Genomic DNA, 27,645 nt, shown 5'->3' with positions numbered 1-27,645 from the left:
TGTCTATTTTACTTGCGAAATCGCTTAAATCCGCCCTCAAACTTTACACCATAAATATACAGCTTGCATTGATTGCTCTTTTTGTGTTTAGCGAAAACATTCCCATAACTTCTGTAACGTAACATTCAGAGTTGTTCAAAAGTAATTCAAGCATTCACATTCAAATTCGCAAAGCGGCAGAAGTTTGGGACAAAAGTGTATTAAGTATTTTATTGAGAAGTAAAACATTTGGTGCCTGTTATATTTTTGTAATACAAGTACAGAGCATGCATGTATTGTGATGCTAATTACTGTGCAAGTTATGTACTACCAAGTTAAGTAACATCAGGTAGGTACATGCTGGAGTATTTATAGAATTGGAGTAATAAACGAGCTTGATGATAAATGGTCACTGCCTCCCATGGACATCAGTATACAACATCATATAAAACTGGGATTCTACCTAACGAAATCACAGATGCGTTGTCACTGTTCAGAATCAAGATGGTCGTTTGACATGTATAAATAAATTCTATACACTCTTCCATACTTAGGAGGAAGTTGAGCAGTCTAAATAGGTTGTCACAATTGCACATTAGAGGATCAGTAGTCATAATAATTCAAAACACTCTAAAATAATATAGTTGAATATTACTTATAATCAATTATAATTATATTTGCACACAAATCACGTTCCGATGTTATAAAGGTACAGTAGCAAGGAATTTGAGTAATGTGACCAGCCATCGGTGCAACCCACGACCATAAACAAAAAGTAGATTAAAACTTCGCTATTACCTACAGGAACAAGCTCAAATGATAATATAATTATAATCAAAATATATCAAGTTGACTTGATTTTTCTTGAACGAAAAAACGGGACAACTCCTCATAACTTCAAATTAGTGGCTACATTAGGCAGTTGAAACGTGGCCCGCCCTCAATTTCCGCGTACTTTCCGACAATCCTTAGGTCGTAAAACATTTAAAAAGTCGAAAACATACCATTTTTATTCATGTTTAGTAGTATACAATCTTAGTTCTATTTACGTAGATATAACTAAGTACGGCTGAAGAAAACAGCTCAGTATTTGTTCGCCGTGGGTAATTTATAACCATACTACATTTTGATACACTTTTAAAACATCTTAAAAATCTTTACCTATTCAGCGGTTTATATATTTATTATGTATTTAAATAATTTTAAATTATTTTCGCTTCGGCAGAAGTCTTAGTTTTTTTTTTCAAAATGAACTCGTTCGATTCCCGCCTAGGGAAGAAGATATTTTAAAAAAGTAATGATGCAGTTTTAGTTTTTATCAAAATCGGCCTCGTAACTCCTGTCAGCATTTTTCACTAATCCTAATGGTTTCGGATTTGGCCCTGAAGGCCCGTTTGAAAAATTCACCCTGTATATTTTTAAAAATATTTCTTTCCTAGATAATGTAGGCTAAATAATATAAAAACTGTTATTCCAAGCTTGAGAATAGGAAAAATATAAAAATAATAAAGAGAGTCAGATATTTTTATAATAATTGGTTTGAATTATTTTTCCAGCTTAAATAAACAGAAAATTTACAAGTTCAGGATACACATTTTTGTCAGCACATCTCCCAAAAAACAATGGCATAGGCTAATGTAGTGTTTCCTTGTTATTATTATATTTATTACTATATACATCATAATATTACGTTTCTAATTATATTTTAGTAAATATTATATGATATGACTTATTAAAAACCACTAGATTATTCATGAAAATCTGCTTGTACAAAGAGGGTGACTTCGAAGCCCGAATAATCCTCACCTACCATATGCGTGGACAAGGTTATGTGCTTGGAGTTGGAAGGTGAAGGATGTAACACACTAGTCACAATGAGCTATGATACGAGCGACAGTGTCGTCCTGACGACCGTCACCGATAGTTGCTGACGCTCATTGACGACAGGCGGTGACAAACGACGACAGTCGCAGACGATATGCAGCGACAATCAACAAAAGTCGACTTCACCTGTTAGGGCGTTCACGGCTTAGGGCTTAAGGTCACGTATTCATTTCAATCAAATGTATATAATAATACTAGCTGACCCAGCAAACGTTGTGTTGCCATATAAATAAAAAAAATGTTAAGGGTGAACAACCCTTATCACTTAGGGGTATGAAAAATAGATAGTAGTCGATTCTCAGACCTACTGAATATTCATATAAAATTTGGTGAAAATCGGTAAAGGTAACTTACACGGTGACACGAGAATTGTATATATAAGATATTTTAAGCGCTTATACACTTACGGGCCCACACCAGCATGTCCAGTATCTTTGGTACCATGAGCACTGGTTCGATTACGGAACGGCGTTCAGATTGACGTGCCAGATCAACTGACATCTAACTAGATATCGCTAGATGCACCCACAACCGCACGCCCCAGTAGTACTCGTGTTTATGTGTAGTATACAATTATGAGTTTATTACTTATACACTACACCATGGATACGAGTACATAGACAAATACAAAGACGCCCAAATCCTACATCTGTCTGGCTGGGGATCGAACTCAGAACTCTGCGCGTCAGACCGATATAGCGACGGCCATACCACGCAGTTCATAGACTAGATTAGTCGACTAGTGTAACATTTTTCGCAAAATAAAACTAGCAAAATCCGCAGCAGACTAGCGTAATACTCAGCATATTTCCCGAATGAAATTACTATCCCGTTAATTAATGTAGCTATTTTTTCGTGCTCGTTTATCAGTGTCTTTAAAACTGCGATATAGTAATTAGCGTGCTAATTAGGTCACAAAGTTTTTCAGTTCGTTAGTCCTCTCAATTAGTGTTACAACAGCCTCAGATGTCCTACTTCGGCTATGTAGTAAATGGAGTATTCAGCTACATTATGTCAAAGCGCTACATACATCTTTGACAAACGTAATGAAGTTACGATGTGCTTAGTAACATCTGGGTTAGTCATGTTTGGAAATCTTGAATTTTAAAACTTGCTATAGGATTTGGATTAAATATAAAGGGTGGTATTAAGACGTCTATTTATCAGTATTTAAACTTTTCAGGGTATCGATGCATCTATGTCCGACCCCAGACAGGAATTTAATTTTTAGTAATTACTAAATATTATTAAATTCAGATATTTGACAGTCAAAACATTGGATAAAAGATTTGATTAATAGCGAGCGTTATTCTTGACTACGTTTCCTTTAATGGCGGTGTCTACTTATATTCTGGATACTTGTATGATACTTAAATTTTACAAAAAAGTGATAATTTGTACCTAGTCAGCAGCAGCGATTGCTAACTTCGCTACCTTTGTCTTATGAAAGCACTGTGTACACATTTTTATGATATAAGTGCAGCAGACGAGCATGCAGTCCACCTGATTCTAAGTGGCTACTGCCGCCTATGGACATCTGTTATTGACCCCAGGAAAGATTACATTCCTACCTGTGGTCGTCTGCATATGCACCGCTATCCCTCAGGACTAATATGGAATGCCTGGGAAAAGTGTGTCTCCCTTACTACAACCTACAAACCACAACACAGTGCTTAACATTGCTGTTATTAGGCAGAAATAATACCTATATTATAACTTTCATAAGTATTTTTACTGCCATATATTATATTTAGAGAAAATGACGTAATCATGATAACCGAGGATCCCAATGGAAACCGTACTTGAGTGATTAAGCAAGCTTGGAACTGTCAAAAGTTGGTCCGACGTAATATGTTCCAGAGATATAAGGAAATAAGCCACGGAAACACGAACATTCAAGGACTAAGATGGAATGCTTTGTGTATTTTGATCTTAGTTTTTATGTAGATATGGAATCTCATGAATTTGGTTGGTGACAGCTGTGGAAAAAAGTTCGATAAAGTTAAGGTTCGATATCCCAGTAAACCAAATGTTTATGTTTTAGTAACACCGTAGTGGGTGAGCCAAAACACATTTAAATTTAACCATAAAAAAGAGGCACCGTAAAACCGCAGGATTGATTCCCTTTCCCTAAAAATATTCCCTAAATATACTAAAATAATCTTAGGTATACATACTTTCTCACTATATCAGATAGAAAAATATTACGCTCTACTTCCACTATTTCCGATGAAAGTATTTTAAGACAAAAAAATTTAATTTAAAACACAATCAAGTTATTAAAAATGTGATCAATTTCAAAATAATACCCTCGATTCAAACAAAATGTTTTAGCCATGATACCCTTGATACAAACGCATTTACGTTTAAGTGGCACAAAAACCGTTCTTACCCTTTCACAATTCACACCGAGCCTCAAGGGGAGGTGCGAAGGAAACTGGTCAAGAGGTCAGTTTACATGAAATATGGATAACATGCATTGCCTTGTAATCATATTTTTAAGGTCTCAAAGCTTACGAAGTTAATTTGCCCGCGGCAACGGCGACGGGGCGGGGAAATGCGATATAATGGCGAATTTAGCTTGCTCTCGCTTCGAGTTCGTGGCGTAAATTGATGTTTAAGGAATGAGCGGAGAGCGTTTTGGTAATCAAGGTAGAATACAAGCATACTTTCGAATAAACTACAGCCAGTTTATTAAATAAATGGTAAAATAATAGGTAAATTCATCTGTGAAAATCAGTCAAGAACAGTCTGTACTTCTATATAGATTTAGACTAATATAATATGATTATGACTGGGTCGAAGTAGGATGTGTACTATTTATAATAGGGATATCTTTAACATTACGAATTTTGTTACATGTACGAGTATGTAGACAATTATTTTGTTTCCAGTGTAAATGCTCAGGAATAAACGAATAAACGAAGAATAAAGAGTTCAGTTGAATTAACAGTTTTTTAGTTGAATTGTACATATTATAATGTAGAAAACTTTTAACTAAAATATAACTACCTCTAGGATAAAAGGTACATTAGATGCTGACGCTGTCATATTCTGCTAATAACCACGTTTAATCTGTACCTATTTTTCACACAAGTATCTACCACAGTAGGTAAACCGCTTAAGCGTATCCCTCGCCCCACACACCAAAGTACAGAGCGGGCCGGGAACTTCTGTAATTTATTCATAGTCGAGTAATGACACTCGATTACTTTAGCGTTAACCCTTTACAACCCCGCTTTAAAAGAGTTGTTTTTTGTGAGAAGAACGACTTCATTTGGGCCTTTAGCACGAAGGTTCAACATTATTACGTTATCTTCATAGCAATCTCCAGAATGCATTACCGTATAAATGCAATTTGTTTTTGCATAAATAAGCCAGTTTTTTGGTATGGAATGTACATGAGCCAGAGTCGCAAAATTGTGTTATAATATGTTAATTCGTAAGTGAAGTGTTTGAAATTACACTCATGATATTTTACCACACATTTTCTACCCACATTTTACTGTATAAAAATCTACATTAATATTAAAGTGTAATGCACATAAAATGTTGTGCATTGTTAATACACAATGAAAACACCATTTCCTTCATATTACATAAGATTTACCCAATACATATTAACAATACATAATAATACCTTTCTTGATATAAACTCAAGCCTAAGCAAAATCAGTGTTAGGTGGCGTGACATTTGGCGGTTAACCGAAAATTACTAGTAGTTAAGCGAGTCCACGAGAAATCTTACATCAAAGAGAATCATTAGGGTCTTGTTATGTGCCAAAGCCTCGTTTGCATTTAGCAAGGTGACTATGACGAGTCGGTGTATGATGTAAATGTGTATGAAGTAAATGTGTAAATAACAGCGCTTCCTAATTCATGTCTCTTATTGGGTCGTGCGTTCCACTTTGAATTTACCTGTAATGAGCCCTGTTCATCGTCGTCATCCTACTAGTTTCCCACTGCTGTTTCCCACTGGGCACGGGTTTCCTCTCATAGTGAGAGGAATAAGGTCACTGTCCTACTTGCCTAATCCATTGCGCTGGCCAATTGTGAATTGGTGGACTTAACATCTTTAAGAACATTTTTTATTACTCATTCCTTTAGGTTCCCTCGGGATGTTTTCATTCGCCGTTATAGGTGACAATTAATTTCTAGTACTTGAACATTTGCTTTAACTTTTGAAACTTCTGTTAACCAGGTATATGTGTGTCACTGATGCTTCCGACATCAAACGAAGGTACCACGAAAGTTTCTACCACCACCATTTTTTTTAAGTCTGTTATTGAGTTACGACTGCGAATCATACAAATAAAATAAATTATAAAGGTCTATTTCCATGGCACCTGAAGGTCTTCTTCTCCTAACTGCGTGACAAAACTCAATTACCAATCTTCTGATCAATACTGACCACTCATTAGCTAATCTAAGATACGATTTTCCAAGTCAAGTCTGTTGTGATGCGTTTAAATTTTTGACGTCGTTTTTTTATAAATGCTGCTTATTTCGGTCCTTCGAGCCGGATTTGAAACTTTTATAAAAACGACATTATAACATTCTAGCGAGTCTAACGTTGAAGTTAACGTAAATTCGATACAAAACGAGTTCACGTCTTAAAGTTTTTCTGTTATTCCCGACTAAATAGAGCGCCTTTATTTTAAATTAGTCTGTAATATCTGAATCTGTGCTCTTCTCGATGGAACTTACTACCTCATTTATTCGAAGAAACTTAGAAAAGCTGAGTAAAGTTTAATAAGAAAAATAATGGCCATTTCTTTTATTCGTCTAACTTTTATTTCTGTTTTTATAAAGTTGCAGCGGTGCGGACCAGGCAGAAGCGATGTCTGACGAGGACGTTGTTCTGAAAACTGTACATAAAAGATAGGCTGTCCGCGTCCTCTCCCCGTCCGATATCTCTTCTGTGCGATCTCTATCTTAAGTTTTTAACGTAATATAATTATTAATGCTCTATCACTGGTGCTGTAGTACACGTTGACTTCCAGCCAGGAGGAAAACCCTAATGATAAATCTAGATCTGGGTTTTAATAACCTACTTTATATAGAGACCTATATTAGTAGTTAAAAATACGTGCTATATAAATTTGAATGTATATTTTTTTATAAAATGCGGATGGTATAAAAATCAAGGTTCTTTACGCGGCCAGCACGATTTTTCCGTGAAAATGTCATTAAGTCGGAACCAGTTTCCGCCAGGTGTGAATAAAAATAAATATTCATTTTTATAAAGTCAGGTAGACATTAAGATAAATTTAAAACTACATACTTTGAAGATATTTTTGTGTGTTACAATAATATTCTATTGTATCGACAACTCGCGTGGCGAACGAAGAACCCACAACCGTGTCCTGACTCGGAGAGATTTTGAGTTCAATCCCTGGTCATTCTCTCGTACTTATGATATGATTCAATTATATATACTAAGCTAATATAGTTACTAACCCTTCTAAATAGCATGCTGTGTGCTAAAAACCATGCCGCATTCCCTAGCAAAAAGTTCCGCGTTCCGGCGAGTATAAAACCGAAATAATAAAGTCAATGATATTTGCAATTGATTCCACTCCGCAAAAAATAATCCCTGATTTCCAAATGAACGTAAGAATAAACGCAAAAGGAACTTCGTAGTAGAGATATTATAAAAACACAAAACCCGAATGTTTAAAAATACAGCCTATTGTTCCACAATTTAGATGATTCCAACGACCTCAAACCTCAAAATTTATCGTTTAGGGTGCTCAAAATACATTACCCAAAATACATCACAGTAGAAATATGGAACAGTATGGAAACTAAGGCTAGTTGATAAAATACCTACACTCTATCGAATAATAAGGTTGTCATTATATTATTTTTTAATAATAGTGTTATTTATTTCTATTTTTCCATTTTCTGTGCTATTATGATCAATCAATCGAATTGCAATAACTACGCAGTATACAAATAATATAAGTAGGTAATCTCACAGCGTCGGTTAATCCCAGCAAAATACGATAATTATTATAATTTTATTTTTAAATACGGAAAACAGTGTAAAATTGATACAACTTACTTTGTTTTTTTTGTAGATCTTTAATTTGTTATTAATTACGGCGTAACCTTTTACGAGTTTTGGCGGAGGCATACAAATGAATACAAATGAAAGCAATAAATCAATTGAATAAGCATAAATATTAAATTAAAAAAAATGATAACTCCGGTTTTTATGAAGCCGAATTCGAACAGCCGTATACCACGCAATACGCTCGTGTCATTTTTAAAAAGATCGCTGAAATAAATTTAATTGAATATTTACTACACTCTCTACTACACTATCTACTGTGACATTACCCTCCGCTGTCTGTTAAGTATAATCACAGTAGTAGGTAGTTAAGTAACCCGTGTCAAATTCTCTATAAGAATTTAATTACTTAACGTGTTTTTAATGTCGCAAACGGACACGGCCTTGTGGACGTTATGTTGTCATGTTTGTGTTTCTGAAGATGTTGTATAATTTTAAAAATGCTTTAGGGTTCTGTAGAAATATATTATAAGCCAAAGTCTGTTTGTTATTCTTTAAAGCGATGTATTTTAACTTGTAATAGTCAGCTGATTAAAATATAGCCTGCCAGTGGCCTATTTTAATAATTATTGTTACAGATAAGGGGCCAAACAAAACATATAAGGATGGTTCTCGTACATATAAAATGATTTTTTTTTAAGTTTTGTATTTATTTTTGCCTTGTTCAAAAATTATCATGATAATCGTTATAATCGCGTAATAATCGCTAACTTATGTTATATCTTGTGTTTGTAAAAAATAAAATTTGTAACAAAAATACATAACATTCGTGCCAAGAAACGCTCAGATGATATGCGACTCGCACTTGGCTCGTTATTTTTATAACATTTTGTCCCATGACGTCGTATGCACGACCTTAAACCTTACTTAAAACCAGATATAATTTATGTGATCAACTGATCATGTTTTGAATAATTACTTAAATATATTATTCAATACAATTAAAAATATTTAACTTACTCCTGGCAACCGCCAATAGGGCTATTTTAAACACACACGACTCGCAGTTTATTTTTGTTAAATAAAAAGTTACACGACCGATTTAAAAAAGACTCACCTTTAACCTTTCCTAACTGCTCTCTCGACCTTGTGTAATTGGGCGTGCAAATCGATACGTCAAACTACACGGTTTTAATTACTCGTAATGATTTTAATCAGTCGATAAATTTTATTAACGCTTTACAAATTTTTAATAGCCGCTTAGCTTGTGTAAGTGATCGGTACTGATGTATAATTATTAGTGGTTTTTGTAATGTTTCGGTTTTTTGTGGATTTTGTAAGTTCGACTTAGTACTCTATACTTATTTTTGCACGCCCAATATGGTACTTACCCAACATAAGATACTTGTTATAAATTTAAGATCCTTGTAAAATACTATATTCTTGCAAATAAATGATTTGATTTGATACTCAGTAGAGCGATAGCCCTAAAACAAGAAAAGCAGCGTTGTCAACTGTACGAAAATTCTCGTACAAATACGAGATTTGTGATCTTGTACGCGGTACGAGGGCACTATCAATCTCGTTTTCAGGGTTCCGTACCCAAGGGGTAAATACGGAACCCTAGTACTAAGACTGTTGTCTGTCCGTTTCTCACAGGGCTCTTTCTCTGGTACCGTAATAGACAGACACTTAAAATTTCTACAGAGTATTTTTTGTTATAACGGTAGCCGCTATAGCAAAAAATACTAAAAATAAAAAAGTTACATATAAAAAGGGGTCACATCAAATAAGGCGGAATGCGATCTCATTGTCACATAAAAAAAAACAATAAAAACCTCATATACATATTTGTACCCCAAACACGACGCTAAATAAGCAAACTCATTACGAAAATACTCCAAAAGTGATATTTCCTCTCTTATGGGTAATCAAAATAAAAATCCACATACTAGCTATAAATCAACGCAATCTGGCGGTTCAACAAATAATAAAACAGGATCCAAACCCGTTTTCCCGGAATCGAACGAAACGGTACGTTAAAAAACTCATTAGCAATAGAAATATTAACGGAATTTTATTAATATCCCAAGGCTTGTGGTTCGTATTCATAATTAAAATCTATTTGCACCTGTGATGAAATACTTAAGTTACGTATAATATGTTCTGTATCTGTCTTAAATTAAAAGTGGTAGAATAGTTCGTGGTTCTTCAAAACTTCCGATTGTCGGATCAGCATTATGACCACTCCGTAACGTAGGTCGTAATTTTGTATTATTTTTTGTTATTGTCGTTGATATGGTATTAAGAATGGCTAAGTACAAGGCGAAATTGCACATGGAAGATTCCGTACCACCATATTTTTTTAGTATTTAATTATGTTATCATGGTAGTTGCAGAGGTAAATGCATTGTGCAAAACAGACCTCCTTTAACGGTCCAAATAGGTAAAAAAAATACGGAAAAATACCAGTTTATCCAGTCTTTTATTTTTTTGTATTTTTAGTCTTTCTTGTTAATGGTCATGGCAATACCCACACTGTGAAATCAACTGTCTATTACGATTCAAAAGATAAAGGATGTTACAGACAGAGTGGCAGCGGAGGCTTAGTTACCCTAAAAATAGGTTTCGGTTATCACGATCATTATTCGATTATCATAATATACCTACTGCTTTCATGATTTTAAATATATAGAACATATTACTTATTAATACGAAGTCATTATATGAACCGCTTCCAAGACCCAAATTTTAGTTGACATCATAGCAATTTATTGAAATAAAGAGTCCACAGCGGAGTAAATTAACAAATCATTAGAACTACCTCAACCCATTTCCTAACTATTATATAATATAACTACTGAACGCCTTAAGTGCTTCGAACCTACGCAAGTCGAGCTTCTATTTCAGGTTACAGTGGCCAAGTGTTTATTAATAACAAAATATTTTGTACTGAAAATAAGGAAATCTAAAAATTTTCTTGCATTCGTTATTTTTATGTGATAAGTTAATTTATTTCTAATCCATGCCTATTATAGCCTCAATTACAATGTATTTCATAAATTGTGGCGATACGTAGTTTTGCAATAATATCCAAAGAAAATTTTAGGGTTTAGTTCAAATTTAAATTATTTTCCCCATTCAGTTATGAATAAAGTTCAAAGTTTATGTTTAAAATTTAAAAGTAAAGCTTCTATAAATTATTGTCAACTTTCTAAAGTTTCTTCAATATTAAAAGCCAAGAGACAGTCAGGATACATAACTACTCGTAAAACACATATTTTCTGAACAGTTTAAAAACTTTAGAGTATTACAATATCATGTATAAATTGTAGATGACACAATAATAATAGAATATGTAAGTTCCTTAAAGTGCGAAATATACATAAAACATACATATAAAGCAGTGATAGCCTAATGGTTTAGAAACTCGGTCTCTCGAACGAGGGGTCCTAGGTTCAAATCCTAGGCACGCACCTCTGATTTTTCAAAGTTATGTGCGTATTAGAAATTCATTATCACTTGATTAAAACGGTGAAGTACATAATATATCTTGAGGAAACCTCTTGATAAAACATCTTGAGGAAACTAGCATATCTGAGAGATTTACATAAAAAAATCTCAAAGGTATTTGAAGCCTACCAATACACACTTGGCCAGCGCGGTGGAGGCCATACCTAATCCTTCTTCTGAGAGGAGACCCGTGCCCAGCAGTGGGACAGTAATGGGTTGATGACGTGATGTGATGACATATAAAGGTTCTCGTGCATACATTTTCTGTAATTTCTAAGCATTCTCATAAAGCGAATAAAAAGATAAGTTGAACATAAAAGGAAGAAGCAACAAACGACCCATTTATCAATGGACTAGCAGTATTCTTCACAATTATTTTAATATTCATTGTAAATGTTATTTTAATAGGTCCTGTACTGAGTCCTTGTGTGAGCCATGGTCACCGCAGCCTGGCTTGAATTATGACGCATTGCGGTTAGCAAGTTAGGCCGTTTTTAGACGTATAGCGTTTATGTTCACCTCGAAAACATTCATTATGGCATGGTGATATATTATATTACGAAATTACAGGGCAGAAAATAACCAAATCCTATTGTATCTGTTTGTGGCAACCATTTAATGAATCGCACACAGGGTATAATTAATTAATGTTTGCAAAATAAACATTAAATCTATTCTTATCAGGGGTTGATAGATTTTAATGGGTGGCTACAGCCACTTAACATTAGATGAACTGCATGCTCGGTTACTTCAATATTATTAAAATAAAAACTATTTTCGCACTTTAATATGAAACATTACCATTAAATTAATCCTCAGTCTACAACCTTATACGTAAACTTAATAGCCTTTAAGGCTCATTTTCCCACAAGGCTTAACCTTAAACCATAACACTAAACTAAAACTTTATTGGAATCCAAAAAACTCGCTAACGAAGTCGCTTCTGTGTCAAAAATGACTACAAGGAAAGCCGACGATGAAATAATGCTAGAGGCTCAGGTTTTTTACCACTAACGAGAAAAGAGTAACGATATTTGCAAATAGATTAAAGATACTGAAATTTAACGATACGGCTTGAAAAAAATATAAAAAGTAAGACACAAATACAAGGGAAGCCTTAAAATAATAAATGCAATATTACAATGAAAATATGGCTCACGATGACAATAAAGGTAAATACGAGTAATTAATTGAAAAAAGAATCAAAGGTCTTATTATAAAAGTGTCTTTTTATTTGTTAAAAAGAACATAGATTAAAATTTTATCCATTTTCAGTTACTAAGATCAATAAATCGCCTTATCGTTTACATTTTTGTATTGCCACACGTTCATAAAAAACCTGGTTTAGTTCCCGAAATACATCGAAATGGTATTTGATTAAAATTGATTGCAACAACTACAGCCAATCAAATGGGACATTATGTCAACGTTTTTGTGGTAGCATAAATCCACTAAAAGCCAAACAGTTTTTCAAATTCCAGTATTTTGGTAACAATTTAATAATGAACTCAAACCTTTCACACATATTTTTTTACACCGAATTGCAAGGTAACAACTTGCATAACAAACAATATCGGAAAACAATCACATTATATATTATATTCATTTAACTACAACTATAGGTACCTAATTACTAACCAAAGTTGTCATAAAAGTTTAGAACACATAAAATACTAGATGCCATAATATTTTTAGTATCTCAACGCCATTAAATTCGTCTCTTTAGGGCCCAAATCAATCTTTCTCTGGGTAATAGAAAGCATTAAACATAAAGTGGCATCATCGTGTGTGATCCAATATCAGGTAATAGCCTTTCCATATCTCCGTATCTCTAGAGATAAGATGGCGACGAGCGTTGTTTAGATAATTTAGATCGTGTTTAGATCCCAGCCTATGCTATCGGTATATCATTTGTAGACGCGTTTTAATTCGATCTAAAAGATAACGATATGAGATGATCGGAATGATTTGGAGTTCCACAAGGTTCCATTATAGGCCCTATTAAGTTAAATTGAATTAATTTTATTGTCTTCTTTTGTTACGATAATCATAGATAAACTTAATGATAGCTGTAAATTGTACGTGTACACAATTTATTATTTGATAAGCATCATACCTACTCATGTAATTTCTTAAATTTATATGCAAGATAAATAGCTTCCGTTTGACCCCGAAGTAATATTTGCTTTTGCAATACCAAGACGTTCATATGTTAAATACGTCGTAAATTCCTAAAAGACCTGACAAAGGCCTTAGAAAGTCTTCGGACGAAGAAAAACTACCGCAGACACATCACGTCCATACATTTCCGGCAAATTATGATGACATAGTTCAAAGAGCGACCATAATTTTTATCCCATGATATATTAACGACCCTTGCGGAGCCGGTAAGCAAAATTTGCAATGCGTACGTTGGTGAAGTGGTCATATATCAAGCGGGCATTTAATATATTATTATGGAATCTGACTGAATATGTATGAGGCGCCCAACTACATATTTTAAGTTAGCGAACCGCTTACCTTCATTTTTTACCTTTCTGCCGGCCAGTGAAAGCCAGGTCTAGCTATCTATCAGCCTTTACTGCTTCTGAGATTTATGTAAACGTTTTTACTACCCGATTTTTCAGGGCCATGGACCTTGTACAAAAATGTTACTTGATTTTTGGAAGGTGACTCTTGAATCAAATTTCAAACTATGAAGGTACTCTTTCATCAAAAGTTTTATTTATGAAAACATTTTAAAAGCCACCGTTTATTAACAAATTGAGTTCTGATATTAAGACTGAAACTTTTTCGGTAAAGATATTCAAAGCACAATTAAAATTGTCTTTGACAAACACCAAAATTCTCGTTACTGCGTGAATTTAAAGCTTAGAGTGGCTCAGGCTTAATAAAAATTATGAAAAAGGAATAACTTAAGTTTAAATTTTATAGATATTGTTATTTACGTCTACATATTTGAATAGTTTAAAAGTAGACGATCCACTTAAAAAGAAAGCTAAGTGCTAGCTTATCCGAAAATCCGCGTCACCGACCCACAACAAAACATTATAAACATTCCAGTTATGCGCTTCGAACCCACGTTTCACCTTCATCCCGGGACAAATACTTCACGTGCCGGCGTGGGACGAACATCTCCGCAGACCTCTTCACTTTCCTCAAAAATCTTGTCGAACATTATGTCGCCAATTAAGAACGTTTTTGGAATGTCCGATGCGATTCTGCTATCGGCAGCGATACCATATCTATTAATAATTGATATATTTTATTTTCATTTGAGTATCTATATATACGCTGTTCTTTACATATAACGCAAATGGGTTAAAATATTGATGTAAAATTAACGTTTCATGATTATGCGGTATATGTATTCTGCGAAGATATTAATTCACAATTGATGTTATTAAGATGTTTTTCTTTTTGTTTCTATTTATAATTGTGAAAGAATACATTTCAACTGTTATATTTTTTTAAAAAAAAGATACATCTTTATAATTTTATGTACTTTAAATTTTCCGAGATAAATGATTTAAAATCATGTCGGCCTTTGTATTCATGTCGCATCGGATAATGTGCAGACTCGCTAAGTTAAGAGGAATTTCCGCGTGGTTACGCAAACTTTGTCCCGTCACCTTCGGATAAATAGTGAAACGAAATTTGTAACGCAAATTAGGTCATTCAGAATTTCTTCTTTATTAGTGCATTCCTCGATAATGCATTCCTTATAAATCGTAATTTTCGCTACTATTTGTAAAATTCTAATATTAGGTATAAAGAAAGTTTTATACGGTTTACCATGTTCTTGATTTGATTATAGTAAATTAATGGATGAAGTTAGTATGTTAACACTTTAATCGGAAAACAATAAAAATAAATACTGAATGAGAAAAGTCACCATCAAACTAGACTTCTGCAGCAGTAAAAGAGATATAAATGCGAATGAGAGAAGTTTCCTCAGGCGTAACACTGACAGTGAATAAAAATTTCTATTTAAGAGCCTCGAGCAAATTACTTCGAGACTTCCGCAGTAGTTTGCGGTTAGCTAGTAATGAAACTAATTTTCCCAGTGTTGGTATCTCCGTCACATTCTACAGTAGCAGAGTTAACATAGCAGTTTATTACTTTAGAGATGCTTGCGTTAATGTTGTTTACTCTTACGTCTTGTATTTAAGGAATAAAAACACCACCAGCCCCGGCTCCTTTGTGTGTGACACTTATCAACTACATCGTGGCATAATCATATTATTTACTACCTACTGAGCCTGCTTGATTTCCATATATGAGTGGCCTCTAGTCATAATTTTCCTGGGAATTTGAGAATTTGAATAGGTTATTCCGTATTCATAGAAATGCGTTCATGAGTCGGTCGAAATGGTTGTTCCTAAAATTCTAATACAAATGTATGTCCACTAATTGAAATCCCTCATCGTGATCAATATGTGAATGAAGTTTAATAGATGCAATTTTAGTCAAGCCAGGCAGTCAATATTTAATAAAGCTTTCCTGGATTTGAACTAGCGTCAGACAGCAAGGCATAATACTATATTATGTTGTAAGCATTTTCCCTTATGTCACGGAACTTTATAATAATGTATTTCAACGTATAAAATACATTATTTAAAATTTACTCAACAATGTTTATCATCGTCTAAGAGTGGGAAAATGTTTTTAAAGCTTTAAATAAGCTCGGAGCCGTCCTGGGTAGTTTGCGGTTTTCGAGTAATGGAACTAATTTTCCTTGTGTTGCGTTTGTTATGGCGCAGTCAGCCCCGCGACTCTAATTGCGGAATAGCTGACTTCTTCGCTTTACTTTGCCTGTATTCTTGGTTTGATTGAATTTCACAGCTATTTAGACTAAATTCGATGGTGGTTAAACTCCTTTCGTATTAAAATATACATTTGGTCGTTTTATATTGCGATATGTAGTTTGGTTTTAAATACTTGTTTTAAAACAGGTGCATGAATTTAAGATGTACAAATCTTAGTATCATTAAAAATATTTTAAAAGACTGTCCGTACTATTTTGTTCTTTTTATTATTTCATTACAATTTTAGTTTCAAACAGGGTAGGACCTCTATTCTATATCGAATAAGTTACAGGTGTCCATAGGTAGCAGTGACTCTCTATCACCATCAGGTAGATTGCAAGCTTCTTTGCTACTTCATCGTATAAAAAAAAATCTCTCTCGTCTTCATCCCGTTCTTAATTGCAATGGTTTTTAATATTCTTAATTTTCCTTGCATTGAGTTTGTTATGGCCCAGTCAGTTCGCTGCTCTAATTGCAAAATGGCTGACGTCTTCGCTTGATTGAACTCTCGCATCTATTCAAATTAAATTCGTCGGTTAATTAAACTCGGTATGACTCTGAATTTAATGAACCAACCAGATTCACTGCTTTGCAAAATTTTAATTTCACTTTAATTGTTGTTTATTTATTGTGTGATTTCAACAATGCATTGATAATTAATTGTTATTATTTATGTCATACAACTACTATCTTCCCATCACGTGTAGTTATGGTTGATTATTAATTAATATTTCTGTTGTTTTAACATTAAGAAAATGATGAATAATTCAACCGAGAAGCATATTTCTTTTTTATTCTCAGTTACGACGTGCTTAATAGATCCAGTAAAGATCAAGATCAAGAGAGAAATAGTGTCTGTGTTTATAAGTGACTACACAAAAGAAATACATTTCATTTCATGAATAACGGTAATAAATCAGGAGCTAAAATAAACATGTTCTTGTCTCGTGTAGAAGAAACATAATTATACTATACTTCGGCAAAGAGGCTAAAAAGAGCGTTAGAATAGATAGAAACAATTAGATTCATGGCCCTTGCCAAGTAGTGGTGATAACAAGGTGTATTATTCCGTTAGCATTCCGGTATACAATGTGTGGTACTTTCTAAATTTTGTCCATATATATTTCAAGTATGTACCCAGTAATTTTTTGTTTAATAACAATTATGAAAAAAAAATATTTCTTTAACTTGATAGAAATGCTTATGTTTTTCCTTGTAAAATCCACTTTTTTTATTTGTTTGGCTCGTAAATATTGGTTAAACCTTGTAAAATCCACTTTTTTTATTTGTTTGGCTCGTAAATATTGGTTAAACGGTTTTCAAAGTAAAGTTTTTTATCCAGAAAACATTTTATTTATGTGTAGAAATTGGATTTATAAAGCTTTAAAAATTTCCTTTCATTGTTAACCTTTCTGCGTATTGTGTTGTAAACATGTAGGTAAATAAATCGTGAATAAATTTAGAAAACTGAAACGCACGATATGTTGAAATAATGTTATTACTATACTTAATCCAAATCATAACAGGCACAGTAAACCTCAATATAACAAAAGCAAACAAAACAGGTAAAAACAAACACATTGTTCAAATTTCTAAACCGATTAACATTCTAAAACAAACATACAACAATGGATTACCTTTCGACCATTATTCCGTGATTATGATACGCATACATTATGTATTACGATTTGGTGAAATTTTCCGCAAGTTTACTGCTTTGATCATAACTAATCTAAGGCTTTGTTACATCTATTTTTGGCGCAAACGGTACACTGTGTTCAGTGTTCTGTTACGCTTTGAAAAAATAATTGTAAAGATAATAAGAGCTCTTATAATGTCTTAAAGATGATTGACAAAAATATCAGTCAATCTTAAACTTTATATTGCGATAATGACACACATACGTAATTTAACTAAAACTTAGGCAAATTTTTCGGCGTATAACGATTTTTTTACAAATTTCCGTTCCACTGCGTAAATATAATGATTGGAGAATCAGGAGTAATAATACTATCAGAAATCATAATAGTTTTGGAGAAAATTAACATACTTACCTATTAATTATTTCTCTTTCAACAATTATAGGTATATTATAATTATGATAATAATATAAGTACGTATATTACGTCATTAAATATTTATATTTTATTATGTTTAAAACATTCCATTAATTCTATAATACCTATTCTACCGTGTCTAAGTGTAGATTATTATATCTACTAAAATCTATTTAAAGTCTTAACAGGTGAACTAAAGGAATATTTGTTTATCAACTTAGCATGGAAAGCATGAATCGAATTCCTTTACCGATCAGTTCCCACACAAAGGGATCAGCAACCAAAATATCATGTTTATAACAAATAAAGAATCTACTGACGTTACTTACGACTATAATCTCGTAAGACTCATATTATCGATGCGCTCATACGTTAAGTCTTTGATGTATTGTTATTTCTTGAAATAAAACCCCGCTTAGAAAGGGTTAGGGGACCGTAGGTATTATAAGATGTTTATTTTTCGGATTGACGAAATATAGGTATGTAAAAATTGTAGTGGATTTTCTTCTTCTTATACTCGTTTCTTGATTTTATTATTCGATTCAAATTACTTGGTTATCTATAAATAACTAAAGACAATCAGTAACTTCGGGTCACCGAACTGTAAAAAAATCTTAACTTATTTGAACTGAATTTTCACTTTTGTAAATACAATTTTACAAATTCGTAAAAATAAACTTTTTTGATTAAAATATAAGAATAATATTTCTCTTATTTCATCTTTCCAAGGTTATTAAAAGTATAAATGTTTTTTTCTCATCTACGAAACTAATCATGTCTAGTGACTTTTTACTTGACTGCGGAGAATAAAAAAAAACTAGTATTACGTATATGTCGGCGATAACCCACTACCGCACTTTATAAATAAACTGAACGAAACGACTTTAATATGAGAATCACTTTTATTCACTTTTATTTACAATTCGGGCAGAGTAACGGCTTACACGACTGATTAAATGCGAATGAATCACGCTCTACCAGCGCGTGGACTTAAATACTACTCGAGTGACAAACAGTATAAGAACTACCCTCTCACATCACTTGTTTTGCTATAACAAGTGACGTGATTCACAATAAATTTAACTATTAATAAAATAACATTATATTTAAAATATTGTTTTAAAAATACGAGAATAAATATTTAATATTATTATAATTCATATAATTTATTTGATATGACTAACAAAGTGTGTTGAAGTACTACCGGAAGTCGTCCATATTTTAATCTAAATATTAATTCCACATTGACAATCAAAATTAACATGATAAACATTAATATTATTATATTATATATTATAAAATGTCTCGCCGCCCATACGGCCATACTGACTCAGCGCGCTCTCTGCGCAATTCTGGTGTTACAAAAATAAACCCAAAATAAATATAACATAGTTATAAAATGTCTCGCCGCCCATACGGCCATACTAATTCAGCGCGCTCTCTGCGCAATTGTCGGCGTTACAAAAGTAAACCCACAATAAATATAACAGTCAACACACATCAGGCATCACCCATCCTGGGATCTAGCCTCCAAGACCGGGAAAAGGAAACGCATGGTGGCCAGCCAGCGTCAGGGAAAGGAAATGCGGAAAGTAAATAAATAAAGCGTAATAAACCCACAATAAATATAACATAGTCAACACACACATCAGGCATCACCCATCCTGGGGTCTAGCCACCACACAAAACGGCATCACCTCTCCAAGGATCTAGCCAACACACAAATCAGGCATCACCCATCCTGGGATCTAGCCTCCAAGACCGGGAAAAGGAAACGCATGGTGATCAGCCAGCGTTAGGGAACGGAAATGCGGAAAGGAAATAAATAAAGCGTAGTTACAAAAACTCACTATACTGTTCAGAATCTAAACAATAATCTGAACTTATTATTCTTAATCTCTTTTTTTTTATCTTTATCTTTTTTTTTAAAAAAAAAAAAAAAAAAAAAAAAGAAAGTAATTTGTTACAAAAAAAATGAAATGAAGGTTCGGCGGTCAAAACTGTGGCGTTGTGGCACCCAAGGTCCACGCGCTCCCCGACCACTCACTTGCAGCAGGTATCGACAAACCACCCCTGATGTCTCTTCAGCTAGTGCCATCTCTTACTTAGCGCACTCGAACCAACCCTCCACTGGCCATCCGCGGCATGGCCATCGTGACAAGTCAAACGTCCTAGTGTGCTGTTCCTGTAAGGCAGAAAAACAAACGGCGAATATTAAAATTTCCGCTCGGCCAATCCTGATTAGCTCGTATTAAGGTTATTCACCACGCTAAAACCAAAAGACTAATGATGAATAGTTTAATTCAAATCACATCCGTACTCGATTTCGACCTCTTTTACCTTACTATCACTTTTCTAATTAAACAAAATTTTACACAAAATCGATCGGTCGCATTGTCTTTATAAGATTCCACATTTTCTACAACACCATTCAAACAAAAGAATTAGTCCCTTAACATTAAACTCAAACGCGTAAAATAAATTCCAACGAAATATTATTATATATACATTTTTTTTTTAAACTCAAGAGCTTAGCTGACCAATTCTTTCTAATTACTAAAATTACTTAGACCAAACATCAAATAATTCGAGTCATTTAAGCACTACATGTGATCGATGGATACGCATAGCCCAGTAACCTCCTGTTACTTTTTATTAACGCAAATCCACTCACATGAATACATATAGTTTTTACTGAAACTAGACCTCCGTCATAGCTGCCTGCCCACCGTACACCGTGCCTCTGGTACAATTCGATCAACATGTTTACTCAAGTTCTTAAGTCATTATTGTAACTACTTTAAATGAATTTAATCAGCTTAGCACCAAATACCCCGTAATATACCCTATTTGTATATAGAAAAATAAAATGAAAGAAGTCTGGAAGTTCATCAAGGACATTAAAACCCAAAATTTAAATGTTCTAACCTAAATCACCTTCATCTTGCTCAATAAACACACCGTTAAATTCAAACACGAGCGCCACTGAACGCTACAGTATCGTATCTTCGCTGAACCCATATCACAAACACATCTATTGAGCCTTTACCAAAGACAACTCTATTCGCTTCATCAGAAAAAGAAACGAGGGACCTAATGAATCGGCTTGAGAGTACAAGCTTGGACTTTGGCCTTTTGATAAACAGGAGCAAAACTAAAATTATGGTGATCGACCGTTCTGAGTCACTACAATGAATAAATCTGCTCAGCGACTTCGAAATCGTCAAGGAATTTTAATACCTGGGATCAGTCATTAATGATAAAGGAAACTGCGAAACTGAGATACGACGCCGCATCGGTATGGCTAAAACGGCAATGAACCAACTTACCAGGGTCAGGGACAGGAATATTACTAAGCGTACTAAAATTCGCTTAGTTCGTACGCTCGTCTTTTCCATATTCCTCTACGCATCGGAATCTTGGACGCTGAAAGTAGCAGACAGACAAAGAGTGGACGCATTTGAGATGTGGTGCTGGCGGCGAATGCTAAGAATCCCGTGGACAGCCTTCCGGACCAACGCATCCATCTTAAAAGAATTACACCTAGAGCATTCCCAACGGCTCTCCAGCATTTGCCTGCACCGCATACTTAAATACTTCGGTCATATAGCCCAAAGAAATAATGACAACCTAGAAAAGCTACTGGTGACAGGCAAGGTGGAGGGCAAAGACCCAGAGGACACAGCCCAAAACGATGGTCAGACCAGGTATCGGACCATCTAAAGATACCGGTTAGCGAGGCGATACACCAGGCCACTAATCGCAATCTCTGGAAAGACGCTATAAAGCAAAGAAGTCACGATCCTCAGCATTGAGGGACCGACTATAGAGAGAGAGAGAGAGAATCTCCATTGAGCAACGTGTAGACTTAAAATTGCATTAATACGACAACCTTCAGAAATTTTTCACAAGAAATAATGAGTGTACCCGTAAAATCGTAAAATTCGTAATTCGTAAGTAAATTCTTTCCAAACAGTGGTCAAATACTGGTAGCCAAATTATTAATAAACCGTCAAGTACCTCAATTTTTAACACGCTTTTATTAGCTTGGGTTGTACGTTTGTATGTATGTATGTACTAACAGTAACGGAATCTTTGAGCTCGATTTCTATCCACTTTGAACGTCCAGTTTAATTAAAAATTTTGAAGTATTATCAAAAACCACGAATACACGATTTTAACATTTTTGTACCAATGTCCTTATCAATATTCTCAGGATTAACGATTTTCGAGGCGAGAGAAAGCGCCTTATGGAGCGTTCAGGCAAAGTAACTAGATCGATTTTAAGCTTTGGAAAATAATAATTTTATTTCCCTATAACTCAAATGTATTGAAACATATCTATAATGCCATCTTGTAGAATGATTTATTAGGATTCCGTACTCGAAGGATAAAACGAAACCCTTCGCTGTCTGTTCGTGAGTCACAGGGCTGTATCTCTTAAACCGTAATAGATAGACACGTTTTTTGAACTATATTTATTAAAGTATAAAGTCACTTACCGAAAAGGCTCTTACTAACTCACCGCCTTGGTTTTACCAGTCAAAAAGTATCCTGCCTTATAGCGACCCGTAACATTAGCCACCTTCCGGTACGTTCGCGGTCAACACAAGTCCAGTATCGTTGCAATACCACCAATAAGCAGCTATAGTAGATTCTTAGCCTGTGGACACTCAAACATTAGGTGAACATTATAAAATTACAAGATAGAAATAAATTAAAACAATAGACCACCCAAGTGGTTATAAGTATCAAAATGACAACGTGTCGCCCGTATGAAATAAACTGTCATACTACACCAGGGTCCACCCCAAAATTACACTGCTCCATACGTTCAGTCCCGCCATAATCAAAGCATCCAACGGCTGTCATACGCTTTACCAACGGCGTGGCTTCCTAAGGCTTCGTTTAAAGCAATCCCAGGAAAATCACCAAACACGCGCGCCAAATGTGCGCGCCATTGCCCCGAACCAATAAACGTCACCATTGATCTCCATCATGACCATGTGGACACGTAGGTCCATCCCACCGCTGCTGTCGGCGATAACCCACTACCGCACTTTATAAATAAACTGAACGAAACGACTTTAATATGAGAATCACTTTTATTCACTTTTATTTACAATTCGGGCAGAGTAACGGCTTACACGACTGATTAAATGCGAATGAATCACGCTCTACCAGCGCGTGGACTTAAATACTACTCGAGTGACAAACAGTATAAGAACTACCCTCTCACATCACTTGTTTTGCTATAACAAGTGACGTGATTCACAATAAATTTAACTATTAATAAAATAACATTATATTTAAAATATTGTTTTAAAAATACGAGAATAAATATTTAATATTATTATAATTCATATAATTTATTTGGTATGACTAACAAAGTGTGTTGAAGTACTACCGGAAGTCGTCCATATTTTAATCTAAATATTAATTCCACATTGACAATCAAAATTAACATGATAAACATTAATATTATTATATTATATATTATAAAATGTCTCGCCGCCCATATATACTACATTTTTTTTCTTTGTATGAACGCGACTACGAGTACCTATGCCTTATTTGTTTTATACCCCTTGCGGCCGAATAGGCCAAACGGATTTTATGACGTCTAAATGATGGGAAGGCCAGTCAGGTTAGTTTGCTTATTTTTTTACAATATATCCGTACTATGAATATTTGTAGTATAATAATTTTGAACTTCTCACAATCCGTATTTCACTTGGTTTACGGAACCATTCTCATAAAGAAGGGGTCCCGCAGCCCGATGCCAGGCGCGTGCTAATCCTCCATAAACCGTGGCATGGCCGCCTGACATATCCTGCTCGTGTCGAGCGCTCATATCTTCTACAAGCCACTACTGTCGACTTGAATATACAATGTTTTCTATAGACAACTATTTTCGAATATGACTGTCATGTTTGAAGTCAAAGGCACCTTGCAAAGGTGAGTAACTTGTGCAATTCTTAACGTATTCATTATAAATATAGCAATTAACTTTATGAAGGCTTCTTTAACTTGGGAAATTTGATCCATATTTTTTTATTCACAAAAGTAGTCAAAGAAATATACACAGAAATAGTCAAAGCAATGATGCGGCCGCATTCGAACCACAAATATACTTTTAAAATAACTTTTACAATATTTTTTATATAATTTAGAAGTAGCAAACGAGCATGCAGTCCACGTGAAGGTCAGTGGATATTGCTGTCCATGGAGATCTGTAATCAACCCCAGATAAGATTATATTCCTACCAGGGGTGGGACACAGATGCGTTGTTATCTCTGACGACTAATTTGGGACGCCACGGATAATTATGTCTCCCTTAGCACACCCTTTAAAGTTGAACACATTAACGCTTAACACTTCTATTAATAGGCTAAATAGGAACGGCTGTAGTGCCTCCGCAGACGAACCACAAAGGGTTCTACCGCCTTTCCTTCCCACGTCACAAATCAGACAACAAAGTATACAAAGCGATAAAAGCAATGATGCTGCCGCATTTGAACCACAGATACTTTCAATAATATGTTTATACACGTATTGAGCTACTATCGAGCTCACCTTTTGCATGCAAGAGATATAAAATACTATTTTAGAACAGATTACTGTTACTCAAGGTGCCTTCAACCTTGCGAAGGTTGTAGAATCAAATTTGCAAATATTACTACGAAATTGTTTATCGTTTTTAAAGGGGATTACGAAATTTTTATGAAGAACTTTCTAAGACGACTTGGAGGCGTAATTCAAGAATGAATAAATTGGAAGCTAAATATTATATACCAATAACTTCATAAGAAGATTATATTTATTGGGCTGTATATTAAAATTGGATCTCACTATTGCTATGGCAGTTAATTTGATACAGAACCAGAAGAAATAGGGACTTCAAGTGTAAATAAAACAAATTCGGATTAATTTAATGTGGTGTCCGAGGTTAAGCTCCATTTCGCATTTGAGAAAACATACTAAGTAGTGAGCTGATATAAGAGTACCATACGATGAACACACTGCTTTTAAAGTACTTTGATGTCTATAACCCGCAGACCCGCTATTGACAAACTTGCTTAGTGATGCCCTAAGGCTATAACTCTGAAAGAAGGCACGTTCCCAGGACTGAGACAGTAATGGATTGATGATACATGCCATATTAACGATGAATGTTCTTTGGAGTAATACTTATAGATATATTCTATTTAGGTCTCTTTCATAGACTCAGGACTAACAATTTGATGATTTTTATCAAAAAGACGATTTCTTAAACTAACGTATGTTAAGAAAAGAGCGTGTATCACCCACCCCACACAATCACTGAACATATTACAAAATGATTGGTATATAACGTATCTACATAAAAATAATATTTAAAATTGTTTTATGGTGCCCATTTTTATTGTAGGTTTTGTAAAAAATCATGATAATAATATCTCCCAATCGCCCTAAAAGAAGTAGAACTTCAAAAACATTCTACAATTCAATCTTAACTTTTTCTTTCATTATTACTTTTAATATTACACTTCATAACAACGTTCTCAAAAACTCATTAACTCACAGTCATCCATCCTGATACTTGTGATGTTTTCATTAACCCTTAAACACCCTTATTCAAATGAGACCGTAAATTTTCAACCCCTTCAAATAAATCATCTAGTTATAACAAAATAGCTATATTAAAAAACAAATTCTCATTCATCAAGGCTGTCGACGCATTTTTATTATGAAAAAACAATAAAAAAGAAAAAAAATGAAATTTGGTGAACCTAATCTTGAAATTATTGAAAATTATCGAACCAAACTGAATTGAATTCTAGAGATAGAAAGTAATTTTCAGAACGTCAGAGGTCAGGATAATAAATTCTAGATTTGAAAACAATTTTCGGTTTGAGACTTGTTTGATATATTTTTTGAATTAAGTTAAAAAGTGAGACGCTCATTGGTAATACCTATTGAAACTTTCCTGAAAATATTTTATTTATTAAGTATTGTTTTTGCGTGAACGAGTTTCAATCATTTGAGATATTCCAATATTTATTCTCATAATACCCTGAAATTTAAATATGGAATTGATGCACTATAATAACGAAATATTAAACTTTATTAAATTTCAATATTGTGTTTTTACTTACTTTCAGCGTTTATACTTTTCATTACGCTCTTTTCTGAGTACAACTTAACTGCATACCTTTACCTACTTTAAACGCGTAATAACATGATTATTATGGTACTCAATACAATCATAGGTATTAAATCCCACGCTAAGCATTGATTGATCATTGGCGCATTGCTGCGACCTCTTTCTGAGCGTTGTTTGAATACTAAGCGTTTTAAGTAGCGAATGTCGCTCTTAGTAGACACCGAAGAGATTCAATATATTATAATAGATATTTATATGTCTTTGGTAGAGACGCATTAACTTTTAGATGTTAGTGGATTTTAAACTTTATGGTCTGATTTTCGAACGCTTGAGTGTTTCGACGTCATGTTTGTATTAAAATCTAATATGTTAATAATATCAAGCATTAGAAGCAATAATTCGACCGACAAAAATCTCTTATTGCAACTTAGTTTACTTATTGAAAACGCTCTAAAAATTAATTGTGGTATAGTCAAGTTACTGATAACTAGGTAACTTAGTCATGTTACTGATAAGTAGGTAACTTAGTCAAATTACTCATTAATACAACTGTAAAGAAACTCAAAATAAAAATCTAAATTAAAAACTATCATTCTTGCCTGGCCGAGGATCGAACCTGGGTCCAGCGCATAAGACGAGAATGGTGACCGCTTACAAATAGTCAACATCAATCGTAACAATGACTTATTCCCGAAACAGGTTAAAAAACCCACCCCCGGTATATCGATTAACTTTTTGTGTAAGGAACAACCCAACTCATTATATCACATACATTGCACGGGATACGATCCCGTATTCCCTGCTGGGAATAAGCATTAGTGGGTCCATTAACCCTAAAACAGTATCTCATAAATGTTTCCCATATTGGACTGAAATCGGGAATTTGAATTATTGATAACCACTAACCCAAATAAAATTATGTGTGTAGGCAGCACACGGTATAGCAATTGATTTAAGTTAGTTGTTTAAATGTATTTTAAATAACTTTTGACCATTTTAAAAGGTGGTATAATAATATGGTTCATGGGAAGATACCGTCAGTACATTTTTTTTTGACGTAAAACAGTTGTGGCGTTTCAATCATATATTAAGAGACTAAATTTTACACGCGGCTTCGATCGCGTTCGGGTGTTTTATCTGTTCGTTGGGAACGGTACTTCTTTTCGGGATAAATGGTACCCTATGTCTTTTTCTGTGCCTTGACAACGTGTACACAAAATTTCATCACACTTGGTTATGTA

At 34.1% G+C, this 27,645-nt stretch overlaps 1 protein-coding gene across 1 annotated transcript in view; it reads right to left on the bottom strand.

Moving 5' to 3' along the window:
• LOC140742994 (neural cell adhesion molecule 2) overlaps nt 1–27,645 on the bottom strand; it is a 292,771-nt gene that overhangs the window by 129,236 nt on the left and 135,890 nt on the right. The window lies entirely within an intron of this gene.

This window comes from Epargyreus clarus, unplaced genomic scaffold (genome assembly GCF_041222505.1).
Source record: "Epargyreus clarus isolate Ecla_fem2 unplaced genomic scaffold, WU_Ecla_fem_2.2 ptg000006l, whole genome shotgun sequence".
Classification (NCBI taxonomy): domain Eukaryota; kingdom Metazoa; phylum Arthropoda; class Insecta; order Lepidoptera; family Hesperiidae; genus Epargyreus; species Epargyreus clarus.
This window is presented reverse-complemented; position numbering and strand designations above follow the sequence as displayed.